The sequence below is a fragment of the Dasypus novemcinctus genome, chromosome 11 (assembly GCF_030445035.2).
Source record: "Dasypus novemcinctus isolate mDasNov1 chromosome 11, mDasNov1.1.hap2, whole genome shotgun sequence".
In the NCBI taxonomy this organism is placed as follows: domain Eukaryota; kingdom Metazoa; phylum Chordata; class Mammalia; order Cingulata; family Dasypodidae; genus Dasypus; species Dasypus novemcinctus.
In genome coordinates, this window is record NC_080683.1 from 94,796,916 (window position 1) to 94,819,113 (window position 22,198).

General features: G+C 44.0%; 1 pseudogene; it reads left to right on the forward strand.

The window, feature by feature from the left end:
* Positions 1-15: 15 nt before the first annotated feature.
* LOC101419595 (ribose-phosphate pyrophosphokinase 1-like) lies at positions 16-16,110 on the forward strand (annotated as a pseudogene).
* Positions 16,111-22,198: the final 6,088 nt, after the last annotated feature.

The window sequence follows — 22,198 nt, forward strand, 5'->3', positions numbered from 1 at the left end:
ACGGCCACCGCAGTCATGGCACTTAGCCGGTACCATTTGTTCGCTCCATGGACTGTGAACTCTGTGAGATGGGGGAGCAAACTCTGCAGGCACATTAACGTGCCCGGGCAGCTCACGAGGTAGGCAAGTTACTTAACCTCTGTGCGTCTCTAAGGTGCCAGTAACAACAGCACGGAACTGAAGGGGTCGGCGAGGAGAAGGAATAAAGTAATTCACTTTAAGCTTTTAGTTCAAGACCTGGAACACAGGGAGCGACAACTGTTAACCGTTGCTATTATTTTGGCCCCGAATCGCACACACTGCTTCACACCTGTGAAGTAACCAATAAAACTACCCCCATCCTCGTCGTCGCCAGTTGAGGCGCTGGTCCCAGCAGGCCCCGGGCAGGCCCGCAGGAGGGCGCCGCGCGGGGCGCGCCCGTCTTCCCCCAGGACCCACCCACCTCTCGCCGCTCCCCGCCGGCCTCACCCGGGCGCCCCCTGCCAAGGGGCGGCCCCGTCAGGAGGTCGGAGAGCGGAGGCAGAAGGGGGCACTGATCCCGGCACCGCTCCCGCCCTGCTCTGGGCTGCGTTCTTCCTGCTGCACGGGAGAGAGGCCGGTTCCCCTGGCTCTCGCCTCCCTTGGGGAAGGCCCCGGAGGTCTAGGGTGGTGAGGGCTTCTTGCTCTTGCCAGGCTCAGGGCGCACCTTTCTGGTTTCCTTAGCTCCACGGGCACCGGGCGGAGTGGGGTAGAGGAGGACGAGGGGGCGGTGAGCTCTTCTTGAAGTCACTTACTTGTGGAGTTGGATTCAGTTTCCCATTACGTCCCTGATACTCGCCCTCTGCTGGAAACTCGTGGTAGGAAATATACATTTAAATAGCAGGTCTTCAAAACGAAGCTTGCCATTTTTACAAGTGGGGTGAGGTGAGCATGCCAAAGCAGAACAAAGTCAGAGGCACACAAGTTGTAACTTTATATAACTAACTCACCCTCTTATACCTCATAAAGGCAGGACAATCCTTATACCTCATAAGGGAAGGACAAAGCCTCCACACTTTAGGTCTTCAGAGTGCCGCTGTGGAGGCTTCCTCCTTCTCTTAAGTTTTCAGCAGCCTCTTTTTTGTGTGATAGTTTTTATTAATTTTTAAATTTTTATTTATTTATTTATTTTTAAAGATTTATTTTTATTTATTTTATTTAATTCCCCTCCCCTCCCCCAGTTGTCTGTTTTCTGTGTCTTTTTGCTGTGTCTTGTTTCTTTGTCCGCTTCTATTGTCGTCAGCGGCGCGGGAAGTGTGGGCGGCGCCATTCCTCGGCAGGCTGCTCCCTCCTTCGCGCTGGGCGGCTCTCCTAATGGGTGTACTCCTTGCGCGTGGGGCTCCCCTATGCGGGGGACACCCCTGCGTGGCGCGGCACTCCTTTCGTGCATCAGCACTGCACATGGGCCAGCTCCTCGCGGGTCAAGGAGGCCCGGGGCTTGAACTGTGGACCTCCCATGTGGTAGACGGACGCCCTAACCACTGGGCCAAAGTCCGTTTTCCCAATTTTTTTATTTTTAAAGAAACTTTAGATTACATAAATGTTACATCAGAAATATAGGGGATTCCCGTATACCCCTTCCCTCCCCCTCCCACACTTTCCCCCATTAACAACATCTTTCATTACTGTGGTACATTTGTTACGATTGATGAACACATATTGATGCGTTGCTACTAACCATGGATATAGTTTACATTGTGGTTTACATGTCGCACCTCACAATTTTATAGGCTGTGACAGAAATATATAATGACCTGTATCCATTATTGTTATGTCATGCAGGACAGTTTCAATGTCCCAAAAATGACCCACGTCAAACCTATTCTTCCCTCTCCCTCCCCTGAGAACCTCTGGTGACCTCTGCCTTTGTACCAATGATACATGTTCTTCTGTTGCTGGACTAATAATAAGTCTACTTTGTTCCATATTTTTATTCCTCCCTTATGTCTGTTCATTCCTCAATCTTGAGAATTTTGGGGTGGTGATGCCCACTCTGCTTCTGACTGAGAGGGGCAGCAGCCTCTTCTTTAACCTCCCCTCAGCAAGTATTCTGCCCCTCCCTTGGGAAATTCCATCCTTCCTGTCTTAGTTTCTTAGGGCAGCCCTAACAAAATACTGTAGACTGGATGGCTTAAAACAACAGAAATAGATGGTCACAGTTTTGGAGGCCAGAAATCCACAATCAAGGTGTTGGAAGGACCACGTTCCCTCTTCTGTCTGATAAGGAAGAATCTGTTTCATGCTTCTCTCCTGGCTTGTCAGTGGCCAGCAATTCTTGGGCTTTGGTCTCTTTTTACATGGCATTCTTCCTGTGTCCAAATTTCCTTTTTATAAGATTACCTGTAAGTCATGCTGAGTTAGGGCCTACTCTGATTCAGTTTAGCCTCCTTTTAACCAATTCCTAACAAAATTGACCCTATTTCCAAATAAGGTCACATTCTAAGGCACTGGGGGTTAGCACCTCAATACACCAGTTTTGGGGGGACACTTCCCCATCAAGTAAAGATGCCCTGGTCTCAGTCACTCCGTGTATCCAGTAAATTTTCCACCACAGATTTGGCCGGAAGGAAATGTTGATGGTTATTTTCCTTCTCCTAAGAATCAGCTGACTCTGAAGAGAGGAGAGTGAAGTTCTGATCCCCAAGCTTGGGAGTCGCCATTGGAGATAGGGTAATTAGTGCCTCTATTCTAGTTTGGTTTTCTACAAAGTGTAACTGTGTAGTCACACAGCCCCTTGTGCTGCTCCTCAATTATGATAACTATGTATCATCATATATAAAATTTTCTTTTGGAGACCATGGTGTAACATTATTATTATTATTTTTAATTTGTTTTTTATTATTTCTCTCCCTCCCACCCCCCCAGTTGTCTGCTCTCTGTGTCCATTTGCTGTGTGTTCTTCTGTGTCCGCTTGTATTCTCATCAGCAGCACCAGGAATCTGTGTCTCTTTTTGTTGCATCATCTTGCTGCATCAGCTCTCCATGTGTGTGGCACCACTGCTGGGTAGGCTGCACTTTTTTCCACGCAGGGCGGCTCTCCTTGTGGGGCATGTGCGGTCACCCCTCAGGCTGAAGTGTGGTTTGCTGGCCTGGCGGGGGAGCAGCCGCGGCAGGTGAAGCCGCTGCCCCCATAATAGGGTGGCTGGTCGGACTCACCGCCACCCCTGAAGGGAGCTCAGCATGGGCGAAGAGTGCCCTCAGGTCTCCCCTTCTCGGCAGCCATGCTTCCGCGGTCGCCCCTCCTCCGGGATGGCGCCACACGATGCCTGTGGGGCGGCACCCTTCTTCTTTCTCCCTGCGCAGGCGCAGGGCGGAAAATTCCAGTCTGCCCTTTTCCCCTCCCCTGACAGCAGCAACAGCCAGGCGTGGGCGGGAAACTCAAGTCTGCCCTCCACCCCAGCAACAGCAGCCACCAATCCCTAAACCCTGCCCCTTCCCCCAGCAACAGTGACAGCCAATCCCTAACCACCACCCCTCCCCCGTCCAGTACCGCCCACTGACCTTTCGCCGGTAACCAATCAGAACAGGGCGTGGCTTCGACCAATCAACCTTCCCCAGCCCCTATAAAACTGTTTCCTCTCCCTCAATAAAGTGGACTTGCATGTTTACCTTGTCTCCACAGTAGTTCTTCTGCCGTGTGCCCTCCAGTCCTGAGAGCCCCCGACAAGGGCCTGGCCTCCCTTGTCCCCAGTTCGTCGCCTGCTTCTCCGGGCGACCCCTTCGTCGCCGGCTTCGCCGGGCGACCCCGTCAGCCGAACCGCGCAACCCCTTGTGAGACCAATCCCTCGTCTGCTGCCGGACCGACCCCTCGTCCCAAGTGGGACCGACCCCTCGTCCCAAGCGGGACTGATCCCTCGTCCAGAGCTGGACCGACCCCTCGTCCGCAGCCAGACCCCACCTCTACGGACCGAGCAAGCCGCCGCAGGCATGGAGCTCCCTTACATGGGGGACACCCCTGTGTGGTAGAGCACTCCTTGAGCACATCAGCGCTGTGCGTGGGCCAGCTCACCACATGGGTCAGGAGGCTCTGGGTTTGAACCCTGGACCTCCCATGTAGTTGGCGGATGCTCTATTAGTTGAGCCAAATCTGCTTCCCTGTAACATTAATTTTAACATGATTTTGACCCAATTCTTTTAACACATAAAAAGAACTTTAGCACTCATGTGTAAGGGAGCATTACCTCTTTCTGGGCCTGTTTATGATATAGGGCCCCACCTTAGCTGAGAGTGTCTCTGTCTGAATCATTGGGGTGGGTGATACTTTCTGACTGCCAATGTTGGGTACCTCCTCCCTCCCCACAATGCAAACATGAAGGCCTGCTAATTAAGTATAAAAATCCTCTTAAAGTTTCTTAAGGCATATAGGTTAGGTTTGTGGTTCTCAAGTGGGGGCAAATTTGCTTCCCAGAGGATATTTGGCAATGTCTAGAAACATTTTTAGATTGTTATTACTTGGGGGTTAGGGGTGATACAGGAATCTAGTGGGTAGAGGTCCAGGATACTGCTAAAAGTCCTTAATACACAGGACAGTCCTCCACAACAAAGAGTTGCCTGATTCAAAATTTCAAATGTTGCAAAGTTGAGAAACCCTGGATTAAGTGGTCAAGTAATTCCCTAAGGCAGCCTTCATTCATGTTTTGATTAGAGAGATCAACTCACTGAGCCCTACTTTTGGACATGAACTAGTGGGATTGTGCTCTAATTCAAAGCAGGATCACCTTCTGCCGCTAAGGCCAGTGTGGCATCATTCCCAAACTCTTCTCCTCCAATAACACACCCCCACACACTCAGAGGACACCAAGATAAATATCAAGAACAACCTTAAGAGACACATAGGAAAGGTATGTACTGAGTGGAAGCAATTCTACCCCTTTGTGCTTCTTGGAGATGGGAGGCATATTTGGAAAGTACAGCTCTTAGAGACAATGAATTCCTTCCTTCTCTCCCTTCTTTACTCACAGCTGCCCTCCCCTGTACGGTTGCCAAATAAAATACAGGATGCCAAGTTAAATGTGAGTTTCAGATAAGAAATACATAATTTGGGAAGGGACATACTTATATTAAAAATTATTCATTGTTTACCTGAAATTTAAAATTGAGCTTGTATTGCTAAATCTGGCAAGACTGTTCCCTGGGTCACTCACTGGCGTTATCAGCACAGAACAGACCTATTACAGAGATGCTCTAAATCTTGAAAAGTCAGAAACACAGTAGGGCTGTAATTCATTCCAGAGTCTACAGGGCAGTTCTGATTGGGTATTTTAAAAATGCAGTTCTGATTGGGTATTTAAAAAATGCTTGACTGTTATTGTGAAGAAACTTCTCTTTACTAGCATTTGTGTATTTGCTCCCAGTACAGCTATGCTTTTTCTAGAGTGTGAGAAGAACAAACATTACTGTAATAGTTGGAATGTTTATTTAATTGTTTCTATATAATCCAAGTAGTGAACAATATGGCAAGTAAAGAAGGAAATTTTACTATGACTTGCATTATTTTCAGCAATACCTTAACATTACTTATTGTTGATTATTTTTATTTTTTCCCACTAAATACTCCATTTTAATATGGCATATTGCTTATTGCCTAGTATAAATCTTCATGTATCTTCATTTATCTCTCAAAAACCTTATTAGAGGGCTACCAGTTATTCAAGTTTCTACCAATTCAAAAAAATTGAAACTGTTGCAAAAAATACCAAAAAATTACTCAACATCTTTTGTCTTTACTATGTCTCCTTGTTTGGTTTAACCTTTACTCATTCATCCCCCCACCCCCCAGTTGTCAGTTCGCTGCATGTTCTTTGCTTCTGTTGTTGTCAGCAGCACGGGAATGTGTCTCTTTTTTTTTTTTTAAAGATTTATTTATTTATTTTATTTCCCCCCCTCCCCTGGTTGTCTGTTCTTGGTGTCTATTTGCTGCGTCTTGTTTCTTTGTCTGCTTCTGTTGTCGTCAGCGGCACGAGAAGTGTGGGCGGCGCCATTCCTGGGCAGGCTGCTCTTTCTTTTCACGCTGGGCGGCTCTCCTCACTGGGCGGCTCTCCTCACGGGCGCACTCCTTGCGCGTGGGGCTCCCCCACGCGGGGGACACCCTTGCGTGGCAGGGCACTCCTTGCGCGCATCAGCACTGCGCATGGCCAGCTCCACACGGGTCAAGGAGGCCCGGGGTTTGAACCGCGGACCTCCCATATGGTAGACGGACGCCCTAACCACTGGGCCAAAGTCTGTTTCCCTGTGTCTCTTTTTTTGTTGCGTCATCTCTGTGTGTGTGCGGCACCATTCCTGGGCAGACTGAACTTTCTTTCGCGCTGGGCAGCTCTCCTTATGGGGCGCACTCCTTGTGCGTGGGGCTCCCCTACATGGGGGACACCCCTGCGTGGCAGGGCACTCCTTGCGCGCATCAGCACTGCGCATGGGCCAGCTCCACATGGGCCAAGGAGGCCCGGGGTTTGAACCGCGGACCCCCTCATGTGGTAGACGGACGACCTAACCACTGGGCCAAGTCCGCTGCCAACAAATGACTTTTGGCTTAGGGCTGCTTTAAGCTTCTTTCCACACGAGCTTCTCCACAGGGTAACTCAGAACATGGCCGCTTGTTTCTCTTAGAACAAACAGGCAAGAGAGCCAGAGAAAGAATGCCGGCAAGATGGAAGTCACAATCTTCTGGACATCCTGTGACTTTCATGTTATTCTGCTCATTAGAAGGAAGTTCCTAAGTCCAGCCTGAGAGGATGGGATTACATAAGACATGAGTATCAGGAGATGGGAGCCATGTCAGAAGATGCTTACCACACAGTTTAATTTAGGTTAAAAATCAACCTTCTGCTGAAATCCATAAGGGTCTAAAACTACCATTCATTCTAATGTCATGTATTATTTATGGACAGACTAAATTGATGTAACAAAGAGGTTCCAAAACACAGAGGTTAAACAAGATATACATTTATTTTGCTCTTATATGACACATGTATTTTACTCACATCCTGTTGACCAGAATTTAACCAACCAGTTGCAAGGAAGGTTGGAAATTGTAGTCTGCACTGGGTGGCTATGGTCTCTGCTAAAATTTGTGTGTGTGTGTGTGTGTGTGTGTAGTTTTATTACTAAAAGGAATAAGGAGAGGATGGATACTTGGGGAACAGCTAGCAGTCTTTGCCACATCTGGGTTATGAATTCTGTATGAGTTAGGATGGTTTTGGCTGCAACTAACAGAAAATCCCTTTAATATAGGGGTTCTTAAATTTTTTTCCCCACGGACCCCTTTGCCAGTCAGGTGAAAACCATGGGCCCCTTACTAAGTCCACACTCTACTGTGTATTTAATAAATGTATCACACCCACACCAGCATGTCACCACAAGAGTAATGTTTTAAATTTCAATTCAAGCTCACAGACCCCTGGTTAAGAACCCCTGCTCTAATAGTTGTCAAGAACTGTGAAGGTGTGAGATTTTGTCCTACTTACAAGTTTAATTGGTGCTGGTAGAAGACACATGGCACCTAGATCAGGGATAAAGGAGTTACTTATGGCTCAGCAAAAAATATAATCATCAGCATATTTACATCCATTCTCCTTGACCCCAATTCCCATGGGTGATATGAATGGGCCCATATAGATACTCTAAACTTAGGGAAACGGAACCTTTTAAGGACAGTTACCATACCTGCCCTTTACTCTAGAGGGAGATGCTGTCTCTATCTTCCAACATTATTTGCTATACATTCTTGAAAAGATAGTCTGGAAAAAAGGCAGTCAGTGCTTTAATTGCAAAATGTGCTGTAACACAAGAAATGCATGGAGAATTGTCTCCCAACAATAGGGGTTTTGACCATAACACTATTTATTATTAATAAATTAATAGTTAATATAATTTATTAATAAATTAATATGCATTACATCTCAAAACAGGAGTTAACATGGTTCATTCAGTGGCTCAACAATGTCAAGAAAGACCCAAGCTCTTTCATCTTTCTGATCCATTATCCTCAATGTTTTGGTCTTTTGCCCTTGTGCTTATGTTTCTCCTTCTGAGATCACTGCCCCAGATGCAGACACTTCTGTATATACTCTGTATTCCAAACATAAAGAAAGAACAGTAGCCCAAACTTTCTCCTTTTGAGGCTCTGTCTCGTTGTCCCAAAAAGGAGGTTTCAGGCAGACTTTTCATCATATTTCATTGGTAGGAACTTGGTCACATGCCAACCACTGGTCCAGTCCCTGAAAAAGAGGAATGGGATTAACAAGGTGATTCAGACCATCATGATTCATTCTTTGGAGCTGAGAAGAGGGCCTAACTTCCTTGGAACTCTCTAGTTAATACCTGTAAAAGTCAGGATTCAGAAGAAGATCAAAGAGAGCAAGGGGGTCAAGGCAGATGTGCATGATGTAAACAATATCTACCATACCTCTCTGTCTTTCCTTCCTTCCTTCCATAAAAATAATTTATTGGGAAATGGGGAAAAAGAACAGAGCTTGCTGAGAAATGGGAGAGAAGGATGGAAATATACACTGAGCTTTGGTGTGGGCTCCTCTAGGCAGAGAGAGTGAGCTCTGGCTTGTGTGGTCACCTTTTAAACTATTAATTATTTTTCCCCTTGCTAAAGCTAAGGAGAGGGGCCCCAGCTGTTACTGGCTATCCCACCAATGGTGGGGGCCAATGGCGAGGACTGTTTGGCTTATCCAGGGCCAAGATAGGATCTCAGAAAGAGTTAACCTCAAGGTCAGGGTTAAGGTCATTGGCGGGGTCTGACAGTCACATCGTCTGTTGGTCCTGTAGTGGCTTGTCTTTTCCTTGTTTCCTTGTCCTAACTTACCTCAACTTGCCCCCTCAGAGAGTTCACACCCTTGTTCTTAAGGCAGTGCTGATGGGCAATGGTCACTCTTTTGTAGTTACTTCCTGCTGGATAGGGCAGTAGTCACTGCCTGACAGGGCATAAACCTCTCTGGCTATCCTATTGAGGTTGAGGAAAGATGGGTCTGACATTGTGATTGGAACTGGCTAAAATCTCTGCATGACTAATAAGGTGTTGATTCTGTAAGAAATAAACTTAGTTGGAATTTTGAAGATACTCAGCCCCACTAAAAGGATAAAGAAGATGGTGGTAAGTGACCCCGAAAAGGGGACAGCTAGACATACTGGACCATAAGAGTGAGAAAGGCCAGGTGTCTTCAAAGGCTGCATCATCTAAGTTGATGGGAAACATCATTCTTCCTTCAGTTCATTTATGCTGTTGGTTAACTCTAAGGAGAGATTATGGTAGACCGCTGGGTTTGGGTATAAACTGCCAACGCCTTTTCCCAGAGCAGTGGTTGTGTTTAGGACAGTTAGGTATGGAGAGAGGCAATTCCCTAGATGTAAATTCACAAAGACAGTATAGGCAACAATAAGACAAGCATATGGCAAACAAAATAAAATAAAGATAGTAGTTAAGAGAGCCATTATTTTATCTTATAGGCACATTTATTAACTACTTAGAAAATGAATTAAGTTTCCTAGGACTTTTAACATCTTCAGTATCCCTCTGCATATGATCTAGAATAGAAAAGATATCATCATAATCATCAGGCAGATATCTAGAATAGGAGAGACATAGGTACAGTACTTAATACTAATCAATGCACAAGTTCTTTGAGCTGCAATTAATAGATCTTAGCTCCAGGTTTGCAATACCATACATATTATCTCTCCATGGGAGCAGGTGATAATGCCAATTGTGTTTAAGTTCTACTTACATGTCTTTGGTAATCATTGCTCTATGTGGTATGCCCTTCATATAGCCAGCATGCTGCAGCACTGTTGACCCGAGAGAGAAGCTAGGAAGGTAGGCTCTAGTACCTCACTGGCCTGGTGCATAGTGTCCTTCAGCACTATGAAACAGAGCCAGTCTGGAGGCAATACCCATTGTACATCTGGCCATATTGAGCCATTACCAGCTGCTGCAGGAATCTGAAACTGCAACATACTCTCTGCCTACTTCAGGAGCATGTTCAAAGATGCAGTAGATACTTTTATTGTTTTAGGGGTCAGTGACCAACTTAGCCAATAACTCAAATGGAGAGGCAAGATCCAGTGTACCAAAGGCCTGGTTTGAATATACAGGAGAGTTTGACAATACTGAAATCTATCTCATTTGATTTTTATATACTTTTGAAACACTTTCATTACAATGTATAACATATGAAATGAACTTAACTACTTTAGTATTTTGCTTTTTTACTTTCATACCTTTACCATGATGACATTAATTAACAGGTATTTTACTTTAACAGTACAGGAAAAACTACTTTCTCAATCATTTTATGAAAACTGAAGATTTCCAATGGAATCAAGATTATCTTTCCTTACCACCACTTTAATATGCAGATTGAGGTGGCCTCTGATAGTGTTCCCTATTATGAAATTACTTTTTGTTATTGATATTAGTTTAGGTTTCTATTTAATAATGGCTTTCTGGAATTAGTCACTTAAATGCTTCAATTTAGAAGATGCTTTTATGAACTCCTTATAATTAGCCATAACTGCATAGACTGGTTACTTTACCTTAAAATAAGCTTATTAAATTACAACTAGCAACGCAACCAATGAAATTTACTTTATTCATTTAAGAGAGAACAGATCTACATTTCCTTCTTTAACTTAATTTCGTTAGACATGAAGTTACAACTTTCATCATCTTAAAGATTTAATACATATAGTGTTGATTTATTTAATGGCTATTCTATAAATCTAGGGCGATTACACCCAATCTAAATAAAATTGATACCATTATAGTTTATGCCAGGACTGTTCTTTTCCTTCCTTTACAGGGGGCTTAAAACCTCTTTACTTTAATAAAATTCTAAAACTGTGAATAATCTTAAAAGCATACTGACTGCTACATTCTGGAATATATTACATTTGTCTAATTTGTTTTAATTATATTTTTAAAAAGATCTTTCCATAGCTCTCTAGGACTTTTCCTTTACTTACTGAAATTTAGTAATAAGATTATTAACCATCCTTATTTTAAGACTGATAAAAGGATTAAATTGGGGAATTACAGGTCAAACTGATTCTTAATTCCCCAGCCTAGAAGATAGATAGGGTTTTTTTTGAAGGTCTTACTGATAAGGTGATTTTAAAATAATAACTTAAAAAAATATATATTATTTTTATTCCCCCCATCCCAAGATGGCTCCCTTGTCTGTCTGCTTGCTGTCCACTTATCTTCTTTATGAGGCACCTGGAACCAAACCCAGGACCTCCCATGTGGGAGGTGAGTGCCCAACCACTTGAGTCACTTCTGCTCCCTGCTGGTTGCATCATCTGCTGGTTGCATCTTCTGCTGATTGTGACATCTGCTGGTTGTGGCATCTACTTATTGTGCTGGTTGCAGCATCTGCTGGTTGTAGCATTTTGGTGTTTGTGGTGTCTGCTCACTGTGGCATTTGCTCATTGTGGTGTCTCTGTGCATTCTTTAGGAGGCACTGGGAACAGAACCCAGGGCCTCTATGCGGGAGGCAGGCACCCAATTGCTTGAGCCATGTCCACTCTGGAAGTTAGAATTTTAATCTACCACACCTAGCCCCAGAGCTCTTGCAAAGAGAAGGCCCTGGGGGCTGGGTAGGTCAAAGGACTCAGGAAAATCTTTTTCCCTTTTCCAATAGTTTCTATATTCAGATTTCTATATGATCTTTCCATCCTGTTTAGCCAAATTTGGGCTCCAGGAATATTCATTTACATATATAACTGCATATTTAATTTTCAACAATTTGAATAGAGCTCTTTTAAGAATTTTCATTTGTTAACGTGATATTATAATCCCGATATATGAAGATATATGCTGAGCAAATAGGCAGTCACAAATAGAGAATTAGACACAAAAACACAACTCATTGATGTTACTTATAATTTGCATTCTTTTATAAAATAAGTTTATCTGTAAAATAACATTTAAAAGATTTCTTTGAAGGCTATTTCTAATTACTCTAATTTGCACTGTGACCATGCAGTTTTGCATAAGAATTTCTTTCCTTTTAATTATTGGCTTATAACCAAATTGTTCTCAATGCTTTAAAATACAAATTACAACATTTTACTTGACTTCAGAGCTTTGCTTATTTCCCATTTTGACTCCGTCAGACCTTGGATGAAAAACACTAATTCCAGTGTATACTCACTGAGGTCATTGAAGTCTCAGGCAAAACTGGTTTCTCTCATGAATTGCAGCTTTTAGGAAACTCAACAGTCCCACTTCCCAGTCCTCGGAGATAATAGGCCTCTGGTGGCCACCAGACTGGAAGAGTGGATGTTCAACCCTGATGTTACTGGATTTTGACTAGGTTCTTGCCTATGCTGCAGAAATGAATGTCAAGAGAACATTGGGCAGTTAGGCCATAATTTATTCAGGTAGGGAGGGCAGAGAAATGGGAAAAAAATAACAGATCAGGAGCACCAGGTAGAGAGGAAGGGGCTGAAAAGTGATAAAGCAGGCTGATTTACAGATTACAGTTCCCCATTATGGGTTATAAACACCCAAGATTTACCTGCATGGCCACATGGCGGAGGAAAAATGGGGAGAGTGGTACACAGAGGGCAGAAATGGGTGAGAGAGCACACGAGAGTGAGCTCAAGCCTTGTGCCTGCCTTTTTGAACTGTTAATTATCCCACTCCTTTGCTAATGGCAGGGGAGGAGTTCTAGCTATTTATCATTTTGATTATCTCACCCATCAATCTCCCATGAGGGTTCAATGATAAAGTCCTTAGGGAATATCCTGGGCTTCTCCTGGCTTCCAGAGGAAGTCTTCTTCTGAGTGGCAGAGTCTTGGGGAGGGTCTTCCAGCAGCCATTTTAGGGGTTATTGATGTCCACGTGGACTTCTTGCCAGGTTCCAGATCCATCTATTGATTCCCTCTCTTACTAGCAGGCTTCACTGAGAGTGGAGAATTCTACCAGGCAGCAGTTTAGACATAAGAGAAGGCAGGGCTATTGGCAGCAGGGGGAGGACAGGAAATGGGTGTCTCAAGTTTGCTTTTCCATGAGCCATAGGGGGCAGAAATTGTCGTGAAATAACCATAAGCAAAGGGAAGGGTGAGGCTAGACCTTAAGGAATCAGAAACAAAGGCAAACTCAGTTTATAATTACCATCACGATAGCTAGCAAAAGCAAGGGTATGGTTAGAACTTAAGTAACCATAAACAAAGGTAAATTAGTCTAAGATTACACTTAAAATAGTAGGGCTAGGCTATATCCACCCAGCTATAGCAATTTCAGATATTATCCTTCTGCTGTTTGTATATAAAGATATATATATAAAGGCATTTATATAATGATCTTAACTCTTAGAGTTTCTAGTAAGTTTCCACTTAAAAACAACTTGGGCACTTCCATTTATTAACTAAGCAATTTAAACAGTTTTATTGGTAACAACAGTGCTAAGTTTTTCTGCTTTTTCAGCAGCTGACTTAATTCCACTTGTGAATTATACATCAAATTCAATTGCAAGATATTATTTACATTTAAAGACTCATTTTTAGGTTACCTTTCACTGATACCCAATTTATAACAGGTGAATCCCAAATCTAATTTACAAGTTCCTAGACATGAGCAGACTAGCACAGTAAAGCAAGCACAGTTTAGGACAGAAGAGAGAATTTTACACACTTAGCTTAGTTTAGGGAAAGACTTGATTTTAGAATCACCTAGATACAAAGCTCACAGTGTCTGTCCATGGCAGAAACTTAATGCAAAACCCTCCAGCTTAGTTTCTCCAGGAAAATTCCTGGGCAGCTGCTACGTGTGGAGAGCTAAGGGGTCCAGAGAAGCCCTGCCCCTGACAAGACTTGAATTGGGGCTGCATCCCATTAGTTCCCTCTCACAAGGGGTAAAATACACTGTAAGCCTTTTTCACTGGAAGGATCAGAGTATTACAAGGAAATAGGCAGGGAGCTAGGAAAGTCAGGAACCTTTTAATCATAATTGATGGCCCATGAGGAGGTTCCTTATTCTATGGGGGAGAGGTTTAGCAAATGGAGTGCATTTCCTCATCCCTATAAGGAGACATGGCCACATGGTCTCTGGTGCTTAGATCTGTCTGTCCTCTCCTTCTCTCTTAGACAGGTTTAACTGGAACTCAGGGTCCTATACAGAGTCCACTCTTGGTCATACTGTGGTCATGTGGTATGGCAGGAAAAGATTAGCCCCTTTCTTTTTAGACTATCAGAGGCAGGTTGTCCAATTTCTGAGAAGGCATCCCAATGGAGGTCTGCTGTAATGCTGGAAGAGCCACCCATTGTCCTAGGGGAAGATAAAACATGTTCATCAGTCTGGGAGCATCCCACTACTAGAGCTGTCTCAATGGATTGCTTGCTGAGCTAGCATCCTGGAAATTGGGGAGTCTGACTTGCTGTCCCCACATTCTGGGGATCAGGAACTTTGTTCCTGGGCATCCTCAGAGCCTCAGAGGTCTTGGGGGTGCCTGGGTTTGGTTCCCACACTGAATATCAAAGCCAGGCTAACCCTAGGAAAGGGCTGACTAGGGACCTTTCTCTTGCTTTTCTTTTGCAGTGGTCTTAGGAGCTGGCTAGGAGGGTGCTCACCTCATAGCTGCTCCCAGGGGCCGAGGTCTGCAGTCATACCTAACTTTAAAAGCCCAATTTAAAAACTAGGGACTAAATGTCCTGTGGCTTATTGACAAATACCTTAAACTCACTCCTCCCCCCTCCCCCCCAGACCATCTCAGGGCCTTCACAGGGAAGAGAAGGAGCAAAGCCTCAGGTCACTGCTGAGGGTGGGTGTGGTATATCCACTCTCCAGCCCTATGTCATAATATTGCCCACAGACCTTGATCATCTCTCCCTCCCACAAGACATCACACTGGTCCATTATATTGATATGTTGATAGGACCTAGTGAGCAAAAGTAGCAGACTCTAGAGTTATTGGTAAGGCATTTGCATGAGATGATGGGAGATAAATCCAACAAAAATACAGGGGCCTTCCACTTTGGTGCAATTTCTGGGTGTTCAGTGTGTGGGGCAGGTCAAGATATCCCTTCTAAGATGGTGGAATAGCAAGGCGAAGCAGTTAGTACTGGGTCTCTGGTCCGACTTCGGTTCCTGCCTTGGCAGCAACAGCAGTGATCACTGAGTGAAGAGTTCCCAGGGCCAAGAAGCCAAATATCAAAATCTTCAGTGTCCGCTCCCACTAGGACTTATCCCAGAAAATTGCCAACCACCTTGGCCTGGAGCTAGGCAAAGTGGTGACAAAGAAATTCAGCAAACAGGAAACCTGTGTGGAAATTGGAGACAGTGTATGTGGAGAGGATGTCTACATTATTCAGAGTGGTTGTAGCAAAACCAACAACAATCCTATGGAGCTTTTGATTGTGATTAATGCCTGCAAGATCGCTTCAGCCAGCTGGGGTACTGCAGTCATTCCATGCTTCCCTTATGCCAGGCAGGATAAGAAGGATAAGAGCTGGGCCCCAATCTTGGCCAAGTTTGTCACAAATTTGCTATCTGTAGTAGGCACAGATCATATCATCACCATGGACCTACATGCTTCTCAAATTCAGGGCTTTTTTGATATCCCAGTGGACAATTTGTGTGCAGAGCCAGCTGCCCTGAAGTGGATAAGGGAGAATATCTCTGAGTGGAGGAACTGCCCTATTGTCTCACCAGATGTTGGTGAGGCTAAAGAGTGACCTCCACAGCAATCTGGTTGAATGTGGACTTTGCCTTGATTCACAAGGCAATGAAGTGGACTGCATGGTGCTGGTGGGAGATGTGAAGGATCACGTGTCTATCTTTGTGGATGACATGGCTGATACTTGTGGCACAATCTGTTATGCAACTGACAACTTTCTGTCGGCTGGAGCCACCAGAGTTTATGCTACTTGATCCATGGAATCTTTTCTGGCCTGGCCATTTCTCAAATCAACAATGCATGCTCTGAAGCAGTAGTCACCAATACCATACCTCAGGGGGATAGGATGAAGCATTGCTCCAAAATCCAGGAGGTTGACATCTCCATCTTCTCCATGATCCTTGGAGAAGCCATCAGGAGAACTCACAATGGGGAATCTGTTTCCTACCTCTTCAGCCATGTCCCTTTATAATAAAATGATTTCTGAGGCTGTTTAAAGATAAAATCAACCCTACCCCTTGTTTTCCCTCAGTATTTGATTAAAAAGTTCAGCAGAAGAAAAATAAAAAGATGTACCTTCTAAAGTGAAGGGTAAGCTGTTCCATCTGGTCCCTCCCATAACCAAAACAGAGGCACAATGCTTAATTGGTCTCTTAGGATTTTGGAGATCACACATTCCTCATTTGGGTGTGCTACTCTGGCCCATTTACCAAGTGGCCAGAAAAACTGCTAATTTTGAATGGGGACTGGAACAAGATGAGGCTCACGTGGGCCATATGATTCAGCAGATCCAATGGTGCTGTAAGTTTCAGAGGCAAATAGAGGTGCTATCTGGAGCCTTTGGCAGTCCACTATAGGAGAATTCCAATGCAGACCCTTAGGATTTTGAAGCAAAACCCTGCCATCCTCTGCAGATAACTACTCCCCTTTTGAGAAACAGCTTTTGGCCTGCTACCGGGCCTTAGTAAAGACTGAACGCTTAACCATGGGCCATCAAGTTACCATGAGACCTGAACTGCCTATCATGAGTTGGGTATTGTCTGACCCACCAAACCATAAAGTTAGGTGGGCACAGCATAATAATGAGCACTCCATAATAAAGTGGAAGTGGTATATATGAGATTGGGCTTCAGTGGGTCCTGAAGGCACAAGTAAGTTACATGAGGAAGTAGCCCAAATGCCCATGGCCATCACCCATGCTATGTTACCTTCTCTTTCCCAGCCCACAGCTTTGGCCTCTGGGGAGTCCCTTTCAAAGAGTTGACTGAGGAAGAGAAAACTTGGGCCTAGTTTACAGATATTTCTGCATGATTTGCAGTTACCACCCGAAAGTGGACAGCTGCAGCACTACAGCCCTTTTCTGGAACATCCCTGAAGGACAGTGGTGAGAGCAAATCCTCCCAGTGGGCATAACTTTGAGCAGTGCACCTGGTTGTTCATTTTGCTTGGAAGAAGAAATGACCAGAGGTGCATTTGTACAGTGATTCATGGGCTGTTACCAATGGTTTGGCTGGATGTTCAGGAACTTGGAAGGAAATGAGTGGAAAATTGGTAACAAAGAGGTCTGGGGAAGAGTTATGTGGAAAGCCCTTTCTGAGTGGGCAAAAACATGAAAATACTTGTGTCCTACATGAATGCTCTCCAGAGGGTGAGTTCAGCAGAGGAAGATTTTAATAATCAAGTAGATAAGATGACCCTCTCTGTGACTAATGTTCAGCCTCTTTCCCCAGCCACCCTGTCATTGCCCAGTGGGTTCATGAACAAAGTGGCCATGGAGGTAGGGATGGAGGTTATGCATGTGCTCAGCAACATGGACTTCCCCTCACCAAGGCTGACTTGGCTACAGCCACTGATGAGTGCCCAATGTGCCAGCAGCAGAGTCTTACACTCAACCCCTGATATGGCACCATTCCCGGAGGTGATCAGCCTGCTACCTGGTGGCAAGTTGATTACATTGGGTCACTTCCATTATGGAAGGGGCAGAATTTGTTTTATGGATTTACATTTCCTGCATGCAATGCTTCTTCCAAAACTACCATCCGTGGATTTACCAGATGTCTTATCTACCACCACAGCATTCCAAACAGCATTGCTTCTGATCAAGGCACACATTTCACAGCAAATGAGTGTGGGAATGGGCACATGCCCATGGAATTCACTGGTCTTACCATGTTGCCCATCATCCTGAAGCAGCTGGATTGATAGAAAAATGAAATAGTCTTTTGAAGACTCAGTTACGGTGCTAACTAGGTGGTAATACTCTGCAGGGCTGGAGCAATGTTCTCCAGGAGGCTGTGTATGCTCTAAATCACCATCCACTCTCCAGTGCTCTTTCTCCCATAGGCGGGATTAATGGGTCCAGGAATCTAGGGGTGGAAATGGGAGTGGCACCACTCACTATTATCCCTAGTGATCCACTAGGAAAATGTTTGCTTCCTGTTCCTGCAACCTTAAACTATGTTGGTCTACAGATCTTAGTTCCAAAAGGAAGGAGTGTTGCCACCAAGGATCACAACAATGATTCCTACAACTGGTTAAGACTGCCACTTTGGGCTCCTCTGAATCAACAGGCAAAGAAGGGAATTACTGTACTGGCTGGAGTGATTGATCCTGACTATCAAGGGGAATAGGACTGCATCTACAAAATGGGGGTAAAGAAGAGTTTGCTTGAAATACAGGAGATCCTCTAAGGTATCTCTTAGTACTGCCATGCCCTGTGATTAAAGTCATTGGAAAATTGCAACAACTCAATCCGAAAAGGACTAACAATGGCCTGGAATTTTTAGAAATGAAAGTTTGGGTCACCTCACCAGGCAAAGAACCATGGCCAACTGAGGTGCTTGCTGAGGGTTCTGGAAACATGGAATGGGTCATGGAAGAAGGCAATGATAAATATGAATTTTAACCATGTGACCAATTACAGAAATGAAGACTGTAATTGTCATTAATCTTTTGTTTTGTTATAAGCATGATTGTATATGTACATAAAAAGAATATCTTTGTTTTCTTCCCTAACCTTTTCCCTTATCACATGAAAAGTTTTATTAGTTTCATGTCATAATCTTTAAGGATGTCAGCTTTAAGAATGAATATTGGAAAGTGGATGTGGCTCAAATGAAAGAGTGTCTGTCTATCATATGGAGGGTTCAGGGTTTGATCCCCAGGGCTGCCGAATGCAAGGAGTGCCCTGTCATGTAGGCGCACCCCCACATGGGGTGTCCCATGCATAAGATGTGCATCCTGCAAGGAGAGCCACCCCACATGAACAGTGCAGCCTGCCTAGGAGTGGCAGTGCACACATAGAGAGCTGATGCAGCAAGATGACACAACAAAAATGAGACGCAGATTCCCAGTACCTTCTGATAAAGCAAGCAGATGCAGAAGAACACACAGCAAATGGACAGAGAGAGCAGACAACAGGAGGGAAGGGAGAAAAATAAGTAAAATAAATCTTTTTAAAAAAAGAATGAATATTACCCAAGGACTTGTACCCTATTCTACAGGGAATTAATGCATTTCCTGTTGTATGCAGGAGAGTTCAATATTGTTAGGTGTGTTTGTGTGTATGTATATATATGCATGTCTGTTATTTTTACTTAGAAACTATGTAAACTAACTACTTACTGAGGTAAGGTGTAGGGTTGCCAAGTTGACAGGGGTGGACTGTGATGGTTAGGCTAATTGTGCCCAGTTGTTTGATCAAGCAAGCACTGGGCTAATTGTAATATAAGGACATTTATGAACTTTAGTCATCAGTGAGTTTACTGCATAGGTGGCTGATTACATCTATGGTCAACCGGGGAGACTGCTGTCAGAAAAGAGCGATGTTTTATCCAATGAGTTGAATGCCTTAAAAGGGGAAGTGATTTCTGCATTCAGAGAGAATTTCCCAGCTTGTCTTTGGACAGTCAGCATCTCCTGGAAACTCATCAAGGACCTTCATTGAACTTTCATCAGAGCCTCTGGTTTGTAGTCTGCCTGGAGAACCTGGATTTGTGCATTGCCATGGTCATGTGAGAGACTTGTAAAATCTCATACTATTGATAGATATCTCACGTTGATCCTGTTTCCCTAGAGAACCCTGACTAATACACTTGCTAACAAATGCATTTTCAGTTTCCAAGGCCTTCTAAAGCATCTCACAGACCCAAAATGAGGACAGCAGTAGTTGGAAGATCAAAGGCACTTTTAATTAAAAGGAGTTAAAAAGTAGTCTAAGCAAATGATAAAACAGGTGATAGCCATGCCAAACTCACAGAGAGGGCCTGGTAAACTCCTAGTGGACTCCTGCTTCACTCAGATCACATGCCCAGTCAGGTCTCAAGGGCAGTTTCACCCACCACCCAGAACTTCCTTGGATCTAAACAGCATGGAGGCTGGCCCCTACTACTTCTGAAGAAGGAGCTGGAAGTCTGGGCAGACTGAGTTTATGTCCTGTGGGAGTCTATCCAGGAACCCCTTTAAAATGGCAGAACCAAAAGGGCACAGACAGACTATAAAAAGTTTAGACTTACTAGTCCTTGCTGGGTGTTGGAGAGGATTACTTAATGTCACTGGTCAAATGAAGCTGGGGAAGTGTTGGAGTCCTCTATGTTCTTGGCTATGTTGCATAAAAGAATTTAAGAACACACCAGTTTAGTTAGTCCAGTAAAAAGAATTTATTGAGCAAAGGGGTGTATTTCTTAGCCAAAGGGGTGCTGATGCAAAATACCAGACCTCTGTTGGGTTTTATAAGGGGTCTTTATTTGGGATAGAAGTTTACAATCATAAGGCCATAAAGTATAAGTTATGCCCTCACCAAAGTCTGTTGCCACATGTTGGAACAAAATGGCTGCCAGTCTCTATGAGGGTTGAGCCTTCCTCTTCCTCCTAAGGCTCCATGGTCCCAGCTTCTTCCAATATCAGCTCTAGGCTGGGATAAGTTCGTATCTCTCCCAGGGCTCATATCTATCAGGGCTCAGTTGCTCAGGGCTCTGGTTTCTGCAGCTGCAAACTCTCAGACAAATGGCTATGTCTCTTTCCGGGGCCACAGGATCCTGTCTAATGAGCTGTCTCTCTTCCTCTGTGTTCTCTGGAGCTCCAACATCAAAAGTCCAACTCTCCTCTCCCACTTAGTTTTGTCTGTAAGTCCCCACCCACCAAATGGGTGGGGACTCAATGTCCTAATGATGTCACCAAATCAAAGTCTTCATTATAATTTAATCAAGTAAAAGTGAAATGTCTGAATTTAATACAATCTAGTATGCCCAAAGGAACAGACCCCTTCATAAACATAACCAATATCTATTTTTGGAATTCATAAACAATACCAAACTGCTACTTGGGAGAAAAGAACAGAGCTTGCTGGAAATAGACATATATGCACTGAAATTTGGTGTGGGCTCCTCTAGGCAAAAAGAGCTTGCCACACTTTTAAGAATGTTTCCATGCATTGAAAATTGATTGTGAAGTTCCTTCTAGAATTTGAAATTCATATCAGGACATAGATGTTAAAATCCATTCAATATGGTTATCATATGAAGCCTGTGAAAGCATTCTAAAATTGTTAGTTTTTTGGTGGTAGGTTAATTTTTGAGATAGTAATTAGTGCTCACTTCCCTCCACCTCCTTTCCATAGGTGAAGCCAAGCCTTAGGAGAAATTAATGTTGGGGGCAAAAACTGACCTTTTGTTTCCAATTGGAAAAGCATTCCCCTCTTTTCCCCTCTGGTCTTCAAGCGAGCTTATATTAATCACTTTAATGAAGTCAAACTTTTGGGAAAACAAAAGGCAAGGTGGAGGGAAAGATTTCCCCAGGTGTGAAGCAGTTGGAGGTCAGGGGACCTGTTGAAAACTACTGCCCTAGGTTTAAATGAGATAAGCAATCAAGATGATTTTAACTGGGTTAAAGACAATGAAAGAATATTTCTTACACACCTGTGAAAATTTGTGAGCTAAAATTCTTAGCCATGTATTATGGTTTTTATTAACTTTAAGACTCGATATGAGATTGAGAGAGGACTCAATTACATGTTTTAAACTAACTGGATAGTCATTTCATGGATTTAAATTTTGGTGTGTGTTTTACTTAGCTAAAAGTTGCCAAGGCAAAATACCAGAAATGAATCGGCTTTTACAAAGGGGATTTATTAATTTATAAAGTTACAGCTCTGAGGCTGGGAAAAATGTAGAAATCAAGGTATCAGGCAGTGCTCTCTTCCCAAACACCACTGATTCTGGGCAATCCTGCACCTCTTTGTCACATGGGAAGGCACATGGTATTGTTTGTCGGTCTTTACCTTCTTCTCCAGGTTCCATGCCTTTCAGCTTCTGGCTGTTCCTTTTATTGCTTTCTCTCTTCCAGGTTTGGTTCATGTCAGTTTCAGCTTCTGTGGCTTCCTCTCTGAGTTCCTAGGTCTTTTCTCTCTGTCTCTGTGGCTTCTACTCCCTGTATTTATCCCATTTATACATGAGTCCATAAGAGGATTAGGACCCACCCTGGGTCATTCCTACTGCTGTAAACTAGTCAAGGCACTTAACTGAAGTGATCTAATAAAAAGTTCCCAACAACAATAGGTTCAC